Source organism: Panulirus ornatus, chromosome 2 (assembly GCF_036320965.1).
Source record: "Panulirus ornatus isolate Po-2019 chromosome 2, ASM3632096v1, whole genome shotgun sequence".
In the NCBI taxonomy this organism is placed as follows: Eukaryota; Metazoa; Arthropoda; class Malacostraca; order Decapoda; family Palinuridae; genus Panulirus; species Panulirus ornatus.
Genome location: NC_092225.1, coordinates 79,440,577 through 79,457,984, shown reverse-complemented (window position 1 = coordinate 79,457,984; position 17,408 = coordinate 79,440,577). Strand labels below are relative to the sequence as shown.

General features: G+C 41.2%; 2 protein-coding genes across 7 annotated transcripts in view; one reads left to right on the top strand and one right to left on the bottom strand.

Annotated features, from left to right (window-relative positions):
- ecd (ecdysoneless cell cycle regulator) overlaps positions 1 to 17,408 on the top strand; it is a 708,809-nt gene that overhangs the window by 219,317 nt on the left and 472,084 nt on the right. The window lies entirely within an intron of this gene.
- LOC139757550 (uncharacterized) overlaps positions 1 to 17,408 on the bottom strand; it is a 118,157-nt gene that overhangs the window by 69,905 nt on the left and 30,844 nt on the right. The window lies entirely within an intron of this gene.

The following is a 17,408-nucleotide window of genomic DNA, read 5'->3' as shown; positions in this document are numbered from 1 at the left end:
GTGTGTATATCACCAGTTCTGTTTAGGTTCCAAGGAATTATTTTTTCTTACAAGTTATGGTTTTGCAGTGTTTGTAATTTAGTTGGGAAATTTTTTATAAACTAATTACAGTATTGTCTTACGGGCTTTGCTAAAAAGATGATTTTTGGACTGCATCTGTCAAAGAACATTAGCATGAAAACAAAACATTTTACTGAAATGGTTTTTCAGCATGCTTTCAAAATAGCTCAGGGTTAGTGGATTTTAGGGCAGTTTGATAAGTGCTACAATTCCTTTTCCTTAATTTGAGAAATAAATCTTTTGTGTAGTTGAATATATTATAGTAATGATCAGATTCCTCGTATGTATTTAACATTGTGTTGAATTGCATATTTCATTTTTTCATGTTTTTTGTATTAAAACATTTAGACTGATATTTAGTTTTCTTAACACTTAAAGACTTCAGTGTTTTGATTCTTTTCTCTTACTCCTTGCTCATGTGGTTTTATTTTTGTATTCATTTATTTTTTAGATAACACATGCATTATTTACTATCTTTTTATTTGAAACATACAATAAAGGCATAAGTTTTTGTATGTTAGTATCAAGAGAAGATTATATTATGACATACAACTGCTATGTGGTCTTTGAGTAGGACAGTAAAACTGGTGTGTGATTTTTTTTTAATTTACGTGATTTTTATTCAACATGGACTTTATGCAGAAGCTGCAACCTTAGTTTCTACAATTGAATGGGGGACAAACACATTGGTAAAAACCAAAGTTTGTAGATCCAGGTAAGAACTTAATGGTAGATAAGGTTAGATATGTACACTCCTTGTTAGTTGAAGATGATTGTTGAATCATTCTTTAGATTAGGTAATTTTTATTATATGGAAAGTTGCATCTTTACCAATATAGTGTAATGCAAGACATTGATACCTAAAAATGAGTGGTATTATTTACTTTCTACATCCAACAAAACAGTGACATAATACCCAGGGATATAACAAGTGCGGTCACATGTACCAAAGAGAATTTACAATTCTTGAACTAAACTTCTTGCATGAGGGAAGAGAATAGATTAGGTTAACTTAAAAGAAATATTCTGTGGTAAATGGGGATGATCCCCAGGATTTATGTGAAGTTACTACCATAAAGATATCTTGATTTTAGTGAAGATTTTTCCTGAGGTAATTTATTCATGAAGTGTTTAAGTTAGGACAACTTGGACTGCACCTGAACTTTACCTGAAATTTGAGAGGAGTTTGTTGTAGATTTTCTCTTGAAATTTTATCAAAAATTTGCTGTAGGTTTATTTGAATTAAATAGTCACCATAGCCATTCTGTATATTTGCATAATTTTATTAGATTTATGGTCTTTCAGAAACTGATGGCTTTTTGCAGGATTTAACAAGGAAATTTGATGAGATGTAGTAAACTCAGGCTGGGGTTAGTACACCTTGAACCAAGACTTTTACGAAGTTTGATTATGGTGATAAGTACTTAGAAGTACACTACCTTGTATTTCTAGCAGTTTTAGTTTCTCGAATATGCATAATGCAGTTTGAGATATTTCAGAGTGATGGAAACAAGTTTATAGTTTAATTTTATGATATTAGTAAAAGGCAACAAGATAAATTGATAATTATACAGTAATACCATTGGATCAGCTCAACTTAAGTGCATTAGTTTCAAGTTTGGTTGGGAAGCCAGCTGGACTTTTTGACCTGCCGCAAACCTACATTCACTGAGAACCAATCACTTTCCTCTCTTCCTACACGTACACATGCCTTACATCCTCGATAAAAACTTTTCACTGCTTCTAACAACTTGCCTCCCACACCATATATTCTTAATACCTTCCACAGAACATCTCTATCAATTCTATCATATGCCTTCTCCAGATCCATAAATGCTACAAACAAATCCATTTGCTTTTCTAAGTATTTCTCACATACATTCTTCAAAGCAAACACCTGATCCACACATCCTCTACCACTTCTGAAACCACACTGCTCTTCCCCAATCTGATGCTCTGTACATGCCTTCACCCTCTCAATCAATACCCTCCCATATCCCTGCGTGTCGTAGAAGGCGACTAAAAGGGAAGGGAGCGGGGGGCTGGAAATCCTCCCCTCTCATTTTTTTTTTCCAAAAGAAGGAACAGAGAAGGGGGCCAGGTGAGGATATTTCCTCAAAGGCCCAGTCCTCTGTTCTTAACGCTACCTCGCTAATGTGGGAAATGGCGAATAGTACGAAAGAAAAAAGAATAATTTACCGGGAATACTCAACAAACTTATACCTCTGTAATTTGAGCACTCACTCTTATCCCCTTTGCCTTTGTACAGTGGCACTGTGCATGCATTCTGCCAATCCTCAGGCACCTCACCATGAGTCATACATACATTAAATAACCTTACCAACCAGTCAATAATACAGTCACCCCTTTTTTAATAAATTCCACTGCAACACCATCCAAACCTGCTGCCTTGCCGGCTTTCATCTTCCGCAAAGCTTTTACTACCTCTTCTCTGTTTATCAAATCATTTTCCCTAACCCTCTCACTTTGCACACCACCTCGACCAAAACACCCTATATCTGCCACTCTATCATCAAACACATTCAACAAACCTTCAAAATACTCACTCCATCTCCTTCTCACATCACCACTACTTGTAATCACCTCCCCATTTGCGCCCTTCACTGAAGTTCCCATTTGCTCCCATGTCTTACGCACTTTATTTACCTCCTTCCAGAACATCTTTTTATTCTCATTAAAATTTAATGATACTCTCTCACCCCAACTCTCATTTGCCCTCTTTTTTTACTTCTTGCACCTTTCTCTTGACCTCCTGTCTCTTTCTTTTATACATCTCCCACTCAATTGCATTTTTTCCCTGCAAAAATCGTCCAAATGCCTCTCTCTTCTCTTTCACTAATAATCTTACTTCTTCATCCCACCACTCACTACCTGTTCTAATCAACCCACCTTCCACTCTTCTCATGCCACAAGCATCTTTTGCGCAATCCATCACTGATTCCCTAAATACATCCCATTCCTCCCCCACTCCCCTTACTTCCATTGTTCTCACCTTTTTCCATTCTGTACTCAGTCTCTCCTGGTACTTCCTCACACAAGTCTCCTTCCCAAGCTCACTTACTCTCACCACCCTCTTCACCCCAACATTCACTCTTCTTTTCTGAAAACCCATACAAATCTTCACCTTAGCCTCCACAAGATAATGATCAGACATCCCTCCAGTTGCACCTCTCAGCACATTAACATCCAAAAGTCTCTCTTTCGCGCGCCTGTCAATTAACACGTAATCCAATAACGCTCTCTGGCCATCTCTCCTACTTACATACGTATACTTATGTATATCTTGCTTTTTAAACCAGGTATTCCCAATCACCAGTCCTTTTTCAGCACATAAATCTACAAGCTCTTCACCATTTCCATTTACAACACTGAACACCCCATGTATACCAATTATTCCCTCAACTGCCACATTACTCACCTTTGCATTCAAATCACCCATCACTATAACCCGGTCTTGTGCATCAAAACCGCTAACACACTCATTTAGCTGCTCCCAAAACACTTGCCTCTCATGATCTTTCTTCTCATGCCCAGGTGCATATGCACCAATAATCACCCATCTCTCTCCATCAACTTTCAGTTTTACCCATATTAATCGAGAATTTACTTTCTTACATTCTATCACATACTCCCACAACTCCTGTTTCAGGAGTACTGCTACTCCTTCCCTTGCTCATGTCTTCTCACTAACCCCTGACTTTACTCCCAAGACATTCCCAAACCACTCTTCCCCTTTACCCTTGAGCTTCATTTCACTCAAAGCCAAAACATCCAGGTTCCTTTCCTGAAACATACTACCTATCTCTCCTTTTTTCACATCTTGGTTACATCCACACACATTTAGACACCCCAGTCTGAGCCTTCGAGGAGGATGAGCACTCCCTGCGTGACTCCTTCTTCTGTTTCCCATTTTAGAAAGTTAAAAAATACAAGGAGGGGAGGATTTCTGGCCCCTGCTCCTGTCCCCTCTAGTCGCCTTCTACGACACGCGAGGAATGCGTGGGAAGTATTCTTTCATCCCTATCCCCAGGGATAATATATATATATATATATATATATATATATATATATATATATATATATATATATATATATATATATATATATATATAAGGTTATTAGGTACAGTAGGGTTGAGGGTCAAGTCAATTGGGAGGTGAGTTTGAATGGAGAAAAACTGGAGGAAGTGAAGTGTTTTAGATATCTGGGAGTGGATCTGGCAGCGGATGGAACCATGGAAGCGGAAGTGGATCATAGGGTGGGGGAGGGGGCGAAAATTCTGGGAGCCTTGAAGAATGTGTGGAAGTCGAGAACATTATCTCGGAAAGCAAAAATGAGTATGTTTGAAGGAATAGTGGTTCCAACAATGTTGTATGGTTGCGAGGCGTGGGCTATGGATAGAGTTGTGCACAGGAGGATGGATGTGCTAGAAATGAGATGTTTGAGGACAATGTGTGGTGTGAGGTGGTTTGATCGAGTAAGTAACGTAAGGGTAAGAGAGATGTGTGGAAATAAAAAGAGCGTGGTTGAGAGAGCAGAAGAGGGTGTTTTGAAATGGTTTGGGCACATGGAGAGAATGAGTGAGGAAAGATTGACCAAGAGAATATATGTGTCAGAGGTGGAGGGAACGAGGAGAAGAGGGAGACCAAATTGGAGGTGGAAAGATGGAGTGAAAAAGATTTTGTGTGATCGGGGCCTGAGCATGCAGGAGGGTGAAAGGAGGGCAAGGAATAGAGTGAATTGGAGTGATGTGGTATACCGGGATTGACGTGCTGTCAGTGGATTAAATCAGGGCATGTGAAGCGTCTGGGGTAAACCATGGAAAGCTGTGTAGGTATGTATATTTGCGTGTGTGGACGTATGTATATACATGTGTATGGGGGTGGGTTGGGCCATTTCTTTCGTCTGTTTCCTTGTGCTACCTCGCAGACGCGGGAGACAGCGACACAGCAAAAAAAAAAAAAATATATATATATATATATATATTTTTGCTTTGTCGCTGTCTCCCACGTTTGCAAGGTAGCGCAAGGAAACAGACGAAAGAAATGGCCCAACCCACCCCCATACACATGTATATACATACACGTCCACACATGCAAATATACATACCCATACATCTCAATGTACACATATATATATACACACACAGACATATACATATATACACATGTACACATTTCATACTATCTGCCTTTATTTATTCCCATTGCCACCCAGCCACACATGGAATAACAACCCCCTCCCCCCTCATGTGCGCGAGGAATCGCTACAAAAAGACAACAAAGGCCACATTCATTCACACTCAGTCTCTAGCTGTCATGTAATAATGCACCGAAACCACAGCTCCCTTTCCACATCCTGGCCCCACAGAACTTTCCATGGTTTACCCCAGACGCTTCACATGCCCTGGTTCAATCCATTGTCAGCACGTCGACTCCGGTATACCATATCGTTCCAATTCACTCTATTCCTTGCACGCCTTTCACCCTCCTGCATGTTCAGGCCCCGATCACTGAAAATCTTTTTCACTCCATCATTCCACCTCCAATTTGGTCTCCCACTTCTCCTCGTTCCCTCCACCTCTGACTCGTATATCCTCTTGGTCAGTCTTTCCTCACTCATTCTCTCCATGTGACCACACCACTTCAAAACACCCTCTTCTGCTCTCTCAACCACACTCTTTTTATTTCCACACATCTCTCTTACCCTTACATTACTAACTCGATCAAACCACCTCACACCACATATTGTCCTCAAACATCTCATTTCCAGCATATCCACCCTCCTGCACACAACTCTATCCATAGCCCACGCCTCGCAACCATACAACATTGTTGGAACCACTATTCCTTCAAACATACCCATTTTTGCTTTCCGAGACAATGTTCTCGACCTCCACCCTATGATTCACTTCCGTTTCCATGGTTCCATCCGCTGCCAGATCCACTCCCAGATATCTAAAACACTTTACTTCCTGCAGTTTTTCTCCATTCAAACTTACCTCCCAATTGACTTGACCCTCAACCCTACTGTACCTAATAACCTTGCTCTTATTCACATTTACTCTCAACTTTCTTCTTTCACACACTTTACCAAAATCAGTCACCAGCTTCTGCAGTTTCTCACATGAATCAGCCACCAGCGCTGTATCATCAGCGAACAACAACTGTCTCACTTCCCAAGCTCTCTCATCCACAACAGACTGCATACTTGCCCCCCTTTCCAAAAACTCTTGCATTTACCTCCGTAACTACCCCATCCATAAACAAATTAAACAACTATGGAGAGATCACACACCCCTGCCACAAACCTACATTCACTGAGAACCAGTCACTTTCCTCTCTTCCTACACGTACTCATGCCTTCCATCCTCGATAAAAACTTTTCACTGCTTCTAACAACGTGCCTCCCACACCTTATATTTTTAATACCTTCCACAGATCATCTCTGTCAACTCTATCATATGCCTTCTCCAGATCCATAAATGGTACGTACAAATCCATTTGCTTTTCTAAGTATTTCTCGCATATATTTTTCAAAGCAAACACCTGATCCACGCATCCTCTACCACTTCTGAAACCACACTGCTCTTCCCCAATCTGATGCTCTGTACATGCCTTCACCCTCTCAATCAATACCCTCCCATATAATTTACCAGGAATACTCAACAAACCTATACCTCCATAATTTGAGCACTCACTCTTATCTCCTTTGCCTTTATACAGTGGCACTATGCAAGCATTCCACCAATCCTCAGGCACCTCACCATGAATCATACATACATTAGATAACCTTACCAACCAGTCAACAATACAGTCAACCCCTTTTCTAATAAATTCCACTGCAATACCATCCAAGCCTGCTGCCTTGCCCGCTTTCATCTTTTGCAAAGCTTTTACTACCTCTTCTCTGTTTACCAAATCATTTTCCCTAACCCTCTCACTTTGCACACCACCTCGACCAAAACACCCTATATCTGCCACTCTATCATCAAACACATTCAACAAACCTTCAAAATACTCACTCCATCTCCTCCTCACATCACCACGACTTGTATCACATCCCCATTTGCGCCCTTCACTGAAGTTCCCATTTGCTCCCTTGTGTTACGCACTTTATTTACCTCCTTCCAAAACATCTTTTTATTCTCCCTAAAATTTAATGATACTCTCTCACCCCAACTCTCATCTGCCCTCTTTTTCACCTCTTGCACCTTTCTCTTGAACTCCTGCCTCTTTCTTTTATACATCTCCCACTCATTTGCATTTTTTCCCCTCCAAAAATCGTCCAAATGCCTCTCTCTTCTCTTTCACTAATAATCTTACTTCTTCATCCCACTACTCACTACCCTTTCTAATCAACCCACCTCCCACGCTTCTCATGCCACAAGCATCTTTTGCGCAATCCATCACTGCTTCCCTAAATACATCCCATTCCTCCCCCACTCCCCTTACCTCCTTTGTTCTCACCATTTTCTATTCTGTACTCAGTCTCTCCTGGTACTTCCTCACTCAAGTCTCCTTCCCAAGCTCACTTACTCTCACCACTCTCTTCACCTCAACATTCTCTCTTTTCTGAAAACCCCTACAAATCTTCACCTTCGCAAGATAATGATCAGACATCCCTCCAGTTGCACCTCTCAACACATTAACATCCAAAAGTCTCTCTTTCGCATGCCTATCAATTAACACGTAATCCAATAATGATCTCTGGCCATCTCTCCTACTTACATATGTATACTTATGTATATCTCGCTTTTTAAACCAGGTATTCCCAATCACCAGTCCTTTTTCAGCACATAAATCTACAAGCTCTTCACCATTTCCATTTATAACTGAGCACCCCATGTATACCAATTATTCCCTCAACTGCCACATTACTCACCTTTGCATTCAAATCACCCATCACTATAACCCGGTCTTGTGCATCAAAACCACTAACACACTCATTCAGCTGCTCCCAAAACACTTGCCTCTCATGATCTTTCTTCTCATGCCCAGGTGCATATGCACCAATAATCACCCATCTCTCTCCATCAACTTTCAGTTTTACCCATATCAATCTAGAATTTACTTTCTTACACTCTTATCACATACTCCCACAACTGTTTAAGGGTAGTGCTACTCCTTCCCTTGCTCTTGTCCTCTCACTAACCCCTGACTTTACTCCCAAGACATTCCCAAACCACTCTTCCCCTTTACCCTTGAGCTTCGTTTCTCTCAGAGCCAAAACATCCAGGTTCCTTTCCTCAAACATACTACCTATCTCTCCTTTTTTCTCATCTTGGTTACATCCACACACATTTAGACACCCCAATCTGAGCCTTCGAGGAGGATGAGCTCTCCCCGCGTGACTCCTTCTTCTGTTTCCCCTTTTAGAAAGTTAAAATACAAGGAGGGGAGGGTTTCTGTCCCCCTGCTCCTGTCTCCTTTAGTCGCCTTGTATGACATGTGAGGAATGCGTGGGAAGTATTCTTTCTTTCCTATCCCCAGGGATATATATATAGAGATATATATACATAGAAAATTTTGGGGGCCTTGAAGAATGTGTGGAAGTCGAGAACATTATCTCGGAAAGCAAAAATGGGTATGTTTGAAGGAATAGTGGTTCCAACAATGTTGTATGGTTGCGAGGCGTGGGCTATGGATAGAGTTGTGCGCACGAGGATGGATGTGCTGGAAATGAGATGTTTGAGGACAATGTGTGGTGTGAGGTGGTTTGATCGAGTGAGTAACGTAAGGGTAAGAGAGATGTGTGGAAATAAAAAGTGTGGTTGAGAGAGCAGAAGAGGGTGTTTTGAAATAGTTTGGTCACATGGAGAGAATGAGTGAGGAAAGATTGACCAAGAGGATATATGTGTCGGAGGTGGAAGGAACGAGGAGAAGAGGGAGACCAAATTGGAGGTGGAAAGATGGAGTGAAAAAGATTTTGTGTGATCGGGGCCTGAACATGCAGGAGGGTGAAAGGAGGGCAAGGAATAGAGTGAATTGGAGCGATGTGGTATACCGGGGTTGACGTGCTGGCAGTGGATTGAATCAAGGCATGTGAAGCGTCTGGGGTAAACCATGGAAAGCTGTGTAGGTATGTATATTTGCGTGTGTGGACGTATGTATATACATGTGTGTGGGGGGGGTTGGGCCATTTCTTTCGTCTGTTTCCTTGTGCTACCTCGCAAACGCGGGAGACAGCGACAAAGTATAATAAAAATAAAAATAATATACATAGATTTATGTGCTGAAAAAGGACTGGTGATTGGGAATACCTGGTTTAAAAAGAGAGATATACATAAGTATACGTATGTAAGTAGGAGAGATGGCCAGAGCGCATTATTGGATTACGTGTTAATTGATAGGCGCGCGAAAGAGAGCCTTTTGGAAGTTAATGTGCTGAGAGGTGCAACTGGAGGGATGTCTGATCATTGTCTTGGGGGGCGAAGGTGAAGATTTGTAGGGGTTTCCAGAAAAGAAGAGAGAATGTAGGGGTGAAGAGAGTGGTGAGAGTAAGTGAGCTTGGGAAGGAGACTTGTGTGAGAAAGTACCGGGAGAGACTGAGTACAGAATGGAAAAAGGTGAGAACAAAGGAGGTAAGGGGAGTGGGAGAGGAATGGGATGTATTTAGGGAAGCAGTGATGGCTTGCGCAAAAGATGATTGTGGCATGAGAAGCGTGGGAGGTGGGTTTATTAGAAAGGGTAGTGAGTGGTGGGATGAAGAAGTAAGATTATTAGTGAAAGAGAAGAGAGAGGCATTTGGATGATTTTTGCAGGGAAAAAATGCAAATGAGTGGGAGATGTATAAAAGAAAGAGGTAGGAGGTCAAGAGAAAGGTGCAAGAGGTGAAAAAGAGGGCAAATGAGAGTTGGGGTGAGAGAGTACCATTAAATTTTAGGGAGAATAGAAAGATGTTTGGAAGGTGGTAAATAAAGTGCGTAAGACAAGGGAGCAAATGGGAACTTCAGTGAAAGGGGGTTGATGGGGAGGTGATAACAAGTAGTGGTGATGTGAGGAGATGGAGTTAGTATTTTGAAGGTTTGTTGAATGTGTTTGATGATAGAGTGGCAGATATTGGGTGTTTTGGTCGAGGTGGTGTGCAAAGTGAGAGGGTAAGGGAAAATGATTTGGTAAACAGAGAAGAGGTAGTAAAAGCTTTGCGGAAGATGAAAGCCGGCAAGGCAGCGGGTTTGAATGGTACTGCAGTGGAAGCTATTAGAAAAGGGGGTGACTGTATTGTTGACTGGTTGGTAAGGTTATTTAATGTATGTATGATTCATGGTGAGGTGCCTGAGGATTGGCGGAATGCTTGCATAGTGCCATTGTACAAAGGCAAAGGGGATAAGAATGAGTGCTCAAATTACAGATGTATAAGTTTGTTGAGTATTCCTGGTAAATTATATGGGAATGTATTTATTGAGAGGGTGAAGGCATGTACAGAGCATCAGATTGGGGAAAAGCAATGTGGTTTCAGAAGTGGTAGGGGATGTGTGGATCAGGTGTTTGCTTTGAAGAATGTATGCGAGAAATACTTAGAAAAGCAAATGGATTTGTATGTAGCATTTATGATCTGGAGAAGGCATATGATAGTTGATAGAGATGCTCTGTGGAAGGTATGAAGAATATATGGTGTGGGAGGCAAGTTGTTAGCAGTGAAAAGTTTTTATCGAGGATGTAAGGTATGTGTACGTGTAGGAATAGAGGAAAGTGATTGGTTCTCAGTGAATGTATGTTGCAGCAGGGGTGTGTGATGTCTCCATAGTTGTTTAATTTGTTTATGGATGGGGTTGTTAGGGAGGTGAATGCAAGAGTTTTGGAAAGGGGGGCAAGTATGCAGTCTGTTGGGGATGAGAGAGCTTGGGAAGCGAGTCAGTTGTTGTTCGCTGATGATACCGTTGGTGGCTGAATCATGAGAAACTGCAGAAGCTGGTGACTGAGTTTGGTAAAGTGTGTGAAAGAAGAAACTTAAGAGTAAATGTGAATAAGAGCTAGGTTATTAGGTACAGTAGGGTTGAGGGTCAAGTCAATTGGGAGGTAAGTTTGAATGGAGAAAAACTGGAGGAAGTAAAGTGTTTTAGATATGTGGGAGTGGATCTGGCAACGGATGGAACCATGGAAGTGGAAGTAGATCATAGGGTGGGGGAGGGGGCGAAAATTCTGGGAGCCTTGAGAAATGTTTGGAAGTCGAGAACATTATCTCGGAAAGCAAAAATGGGTATGTTTGAAGGAATAGTGGTTCCAACAATGTTGTATGGTTGCGAGGCGTGGGCTATGGATAGAGTTGTGCGCAGGAGGGTGGATGTGTTGGAAATGAGATGTTTGAGGACAATATGTAGTGTGAGGTGGTTTGATCGAGTTAGTAATGTAAGGGTAAGAGAGATGTGTGGAAATAAAAAGTGTGGTTGAGAGAGCAGAAGAGGGTGTTTTGAAATGGTTTGGTCACATGGAGAGAATGAGTGAGGAAAGATTGAGCAAGAGGATATATGTGTCAGAGGTGGAGGGAACGAGAAGTGGGAGACCAAATTGGAGGTGGAAAGATGGAGTGAAAAAGATTTTTATTGATCGGGGCCTGAACATGCAGGAGGGTGAAAGGCGTGCAAGGAATAGAGTGAATTGGAACCATGTGGTTGTACCGGGGTCGATGTGCTGTCAATGGATTGAACAAGGGCATGTGAAGCGTCTGGGGTAAACCATGGAAAGTTCTGTGGGGCCTGGATGTGGAAAGGGAGCTGTGGTTTCGGTGCATTATTACATGACAGCTAGAGACTGAGTGTGAACAAATGTGGCCTTTGTTGTCTTTTCCTAGCGCTACCTCGCACACACGAGGGGGGAGGGGGTTGTTATTCCATGTGTGGCGATTTGGCGATGGGAATAAATAATGGCAGACAGTATGAATTATGTACATGTGTATATATGTATATGTCTGTGTATGTATGTATATGTGTACATTGAGATGTATAGGTATGTATATTTGCGTGTGTGGACGTGTATGTATATACATGTGTATGTGGGTGGGTTGGGCCATTCTTTCGTCTGTTTCCTTGCGCTACGTCGCTAACACAGGAGACAGCGACAAAGCAAAATAATAATAATAAATCTCTCTTATATTTTTGAGTGTACAACCTCATCGGCTTTAGTCATTCTCAGTAGCTTAGCATTTAAGGGTGTTACTGTGGTGTGAAATTTCTTTGCAATCTCTCACTCTACAATTTTGCATGCCTGGAAAGGTGATGTTAGCACATAGCAGCAATTGTATTTGAGAGTGGGTTAGTGCCCTGAAGACCATCATTGTTGGTTTTACCTCTCATCTTAAATGTATATAAAATCCAGCCTGGCATCTACATGGGAGAGGTAACTGTTCCTTTTTTTCCCTTAAGTTAGGGTTTTGTAGATTGTTTGATTTCATATTTGCAGTCAGCTCACCTCTTAGAACTCTCAAAGATTTTAATAATGTGCAATTCTAGTGCTGTTGGTTGATAGTTTTTCAGGATACCTTCTCACCTTTGTAGAGTGGGGTGATGAGTCAGTTTCATTCTCTTGAGAATGATACCAGAATTTTGACTTTCTCTAGAGGATGTTTAGTGCTTGTGCTAGAGGTTTTGTGCATTTCTTGATGAAGACTAAAATCCAAGAGTCTGGTCTAGGGGCAGAGTGCATAGGCATGATCTCACTGGTTCTCTCGAATCCTTTGTTAAGGTAATGATATCTGATATATGTAACATGGGGGGATTACTGTTTAGGAAGATGTCTTTCAGTTCATTTATATTTAAATTGGTTTGAATACTGGTTCATACAGCTTTTATTAAAATTTCACATATCTCCTGGCAGTCATCTTTCAAAGCATCCTCTTCCCCTTTTTAGGGGGCCAGTAGAGTTTGTGGTCCTTGATTTGCATTTTACAGAAGAGTAAAAGTATTTTGAGTTACATCATATTTCATTAATGGCCCTTTTCTCTAATTCCTGTTCATGTGTTTGAAGTAATATTTTGAGTGTATAGAAAATAACTGATGTCTAATAATCTTGGTATTTTTCTTTCCTCTGCTGGGTTTTGGTATCTGGCGAGATTTCCTGTTGTTGCAACCAACTTGCTGATCATATCCTCCCAATGTATCCATCTACTATAAAACTTTAAGCACTGAATAGTCCTTCATGGTTACACTCAACAAACTCGTACTTCTGTTGAGGGAACCCTTTTCCCCATTGCCTTTATACAGTGGCAATATACAAGCATTCTGCCAATCCTCAGGCACCTCAATATGATCCATACATACATTGAAAGTACTAATCAACCAATTAATAACACAGTCGCCACCTTTCTTGAGAAATTCAACTACAGTACTGTCACTGTATCATCAAACACATTCAATAATCCTTCATAATACTCACTTATTCTCCACACTTCATCACTACCTGGTACCATTTCCTCATTTGCCCCCTTCACCAATGTTTCCATATGCTATCTTGTTTTTCTCACAATTAACCTTCTTCCAAAATATCTTCTTCTCCCAGAAGTGTACAGATATTCACTCACTCCAACTTTCATTTTCCACTTTTTCAACATATGCACATTCTTCTTGACCATCTGTTGCTTTTTCTTTAACATCTACAAATCATTTGCACTCCTTTCCCATAAGTACCACTCATACAACTCTCCATCCTCTCTCAATAGCAACGTTGCTTAATCACCCCACCACTCGCTGCTCTTTCTCATCTGCACACCTCTCACCTTCTGTATATCATGTACTTCTCTACTTCTCTCTCACATGCCAGCACTGCTTCCCTAAATACCTCCCATTGCTTACTCACTCTCCTAGCATCATTTACTCTCACTATTTGCCATTCTGCATTCAATCTCTTCTGATATTTTGTTACACAATTCTCTTTTACAGGTTCACTTACTTTCACAGCCTTCTCACCCATGTCATTTCTTCTTCTTTCATGGAAACCTTTAAAAATCTTTACCCTTGCTTCCACCAGGTAATGGTCAGTCATCCCACTAGCTGCCCCTCTCAGTTCATTCACATCTAAGAGTCTCTCAGTTGATTGCTTATCTTTCCTATCCACATATATATACTTTTGTATGTCCTTTTTAAACCAGATATTCCCATTCACTGGCCCTTTTTCAGCACACAACTCCACAATCTGTACACCATTTTCACCAAATTTAGTGAATACTCCTTGCCTTCCAGTCATACCCTCTCACTATTTGCCATTCTGCAATCAATCTCTTCTGATATTTTGTTACACAGTTCTCTTACTTTCACAGCCTTCTCACCCATGTCATTTCTTCTTTCATGGAAACCTTTGAAAATCTTTACCCTTGCTTCCACCAAGTAATGGTCAGCCATCCCACTAGCTGCCCCTCTCGGTGCATTCACATCTAAGAGTCTCTCAATCGTATGCTTATCAGTTAGTATGCAATCCAGTAATGCCTGCTTACCATCTTTCCTATCCACATATATATATACTTTTGTATGTCCTTTTTAAATCAAGTATTCCCATTCACTGGTCCTTTTTCAGCACACAACTCCACAATCTTTACACCATTTTCACCAAATTTAGTGAATACTCCTTGCCTTCCAGTCATACCCTCTCACTATTTGCCATTCTGCAATCAATCTCTCCTGATATTTTGTTACACAGTTCTCTTTTCCAAGTTCACTTACTTTCACAGCCTTCTCACCCATGTCATTTCTTCTTTCATGGAAACCTTTAAAAATCTTTACCCTTGCTTCCACCAAGTAATGGTCAGCCATCCCACTAGCTGCCCCTCTCAGTGCATTCACATCTAAGAGTCTCTCAATTGTACGCCTATCAATTAGTAGGCAATCCAGCAATGCCTGCTTACCGTCTTTCCTGTCCACATATATATACTTTTGTATGTCCTTTTTAAACCAAGTATTCCCATTCACTGGTCCTTTTTCAGCACACAACTCCACAATCTTTACACCATTTTCACCAAATTTAGTGAATATTCCTTGCCTTCCAGTTGCACCCTCAACTGCCACATTACTCACTTTTGACACTTTAAATCACCTATCACATCTACCCAGTCTTTTGCATCAAAACTGCTGACACATTCACTGAACTACTGCTAAAACACTTCCCTCTTAAGATATTTCTTCTCATGGCCAGATGGATAAGCACTAATAGTCCCCCATCTCTTGCATCCCAACACATTCCCACAACTCCTGTTTCAGCAGTAGTGCTACCCCTTTCATAGCTTTTGCCTTCACACCAGTACCTGACTTTACCCGTAGAGTATTCCCAAACCAGTCTTCCCCTTTAACCTTGAGCTTTGTTTCACTCAGAACCAGAACATCCAGGTTCCTTTTCCGAAGCATGCTGTCTATCTCTCCTTACTTCTCAAATTAGTTATATCCATACACATTCAGAGACCCCAGCCTAAGTCTTCAAGGAGGATGAGTATTCCTCCCCTGGCTCCTTCATCTGTTTCATCTTGCTATGTCGACTCCCAGGTATCTGAAACAAGTTACTTCCTCCAATTTTCCCATTCAAAGCTCACACCCAAACTGTCCTGAAGAACAAGGATCCATCTCCCCAGCCAGTACCTGAAGAACAAGGACCCTCGCCCAAACCTGAGAAACTGATTCACTTTAGACTTTTGAGGACCCATCACCCTCCTTACAGACTGAATACTCATTGGATTGTATTTTCATTTACTCTTAACTTTCTTCTTTCACATACACTTCAAAATTCAAACTCCAACTTCTGCACTTTTTCACTCCAATCTGTCACCAGTGCTGTGTCATCAGAAAACATTAATAAACTTCCCAGGACCTCACACTCCCTACATACTCACCCCTTTCTCCAAGAAACTTTCATTTACCTCCCCCACTACCTCATCCAAAAACAAATAACAATGGTGACATCAATCACTTTGCTGCAGACCAGCTTTCCCTTGGAACCGCTCACTCTCCTCTCTACCTACTGGCACAAGCGCTTTACACTTTTTTTTTAGTACATGAATTAAGCATGAACCTACTGAAGAGAAATGTGCTGTTTTCTTTATGTTGGATACACTTTTGTTATACAGTATTTGCTTTTGAATCGATAGGGGGTAGTTAAGGGTGCAGCAGGTGAATTGTTTGTAGGGGACACACAGATTCTTTTTCTTATCCATAACCTGTGCTTGTTAGTGTTCTGATGGTGTTTATTTTGTTAATGGCCTTTCTGTTGATGTTTGTAGTGTGGGAAGTAAATGTTGTGTGTGTCATATGTAAACGTTAGTGTGGTTGCATTTATGTGGCATTTGTTGATCATCCAGGATTATAGGATGCAGGTGAGATTCATATTTTTCAATGTTAAGTGGGTGATGATTGTTTTTATGAGGGATACAGACACTGTTTGAAATGGGCCAGTATTTTATTTGTGTAATGTAATGTTGTATGTGTTGTTGCCTTAAGAGTGTCATGATGTTGTGATTGTGAGGCCATGTGCATATGAGAGAACGTTCACACTGTGATCTGCAGGATGGTCATGTGGGAGGAGATTGGAAAAGATTAGAACTTCTTGCTGGGGTACCCTGTTGTAGAGTTTTGGAAGTGAAGCCTTTGTGGCTTATCAGCTGGCTATGAAACTAGTTAACCACGTTTTCTCATTTTTACAGAGGTTGGTTGCGGGAGACAGCGACAAAGTATAATATAATAAGTATATATATATATATATATATATATATTTTTTATACTTTGTCGCTGTCTTCCGCGTTTGCGAGGTAGCGCAAGGAAACAGATGAAAGAAATGGCCCAACCCCCCCCCATACACATGTATATACATACGTCCACACACGCAAATATACATACCTACACAGCTTTCCATGGTTTACCCCAGACGCTTCACATGCCCTGATTCAATCCACTGACAGCACGTCAACCCCGGTATACCACATCGCTCCAATTCACTCTATTCCATGCCCTCCTTTCACCCTCCTGCATGTTCAGGCCCCGATCACACAAAATCTTTTTCACTCCATCTTTCCACCTCCAATTTGGTCTCCCTCTTCTCCTCGTTCCCTCCACCTCCGACACGTATATCCTCTTGGTCAATCTTTCCTCACTCATTCTCTCCATGTGCCCAAACCACTTCAAAACACCCTCTTCTGCTCTCTCAACCACGCTCTTTTTATTTCCACACATCTCTCTTACCCTTACGTTACTCACTCGATCAAACCACCTCACACCACACATTGTCCTCAAACATCTCATTTCCAGCACATCCATCCTCCTGCGCACAACTCTATCCATAGCCCACGCCTCGCAACCATACAACATTGTTGGAACCACTATTCCTTCAAACATACCCATTTTTGCTTTCCGAGAT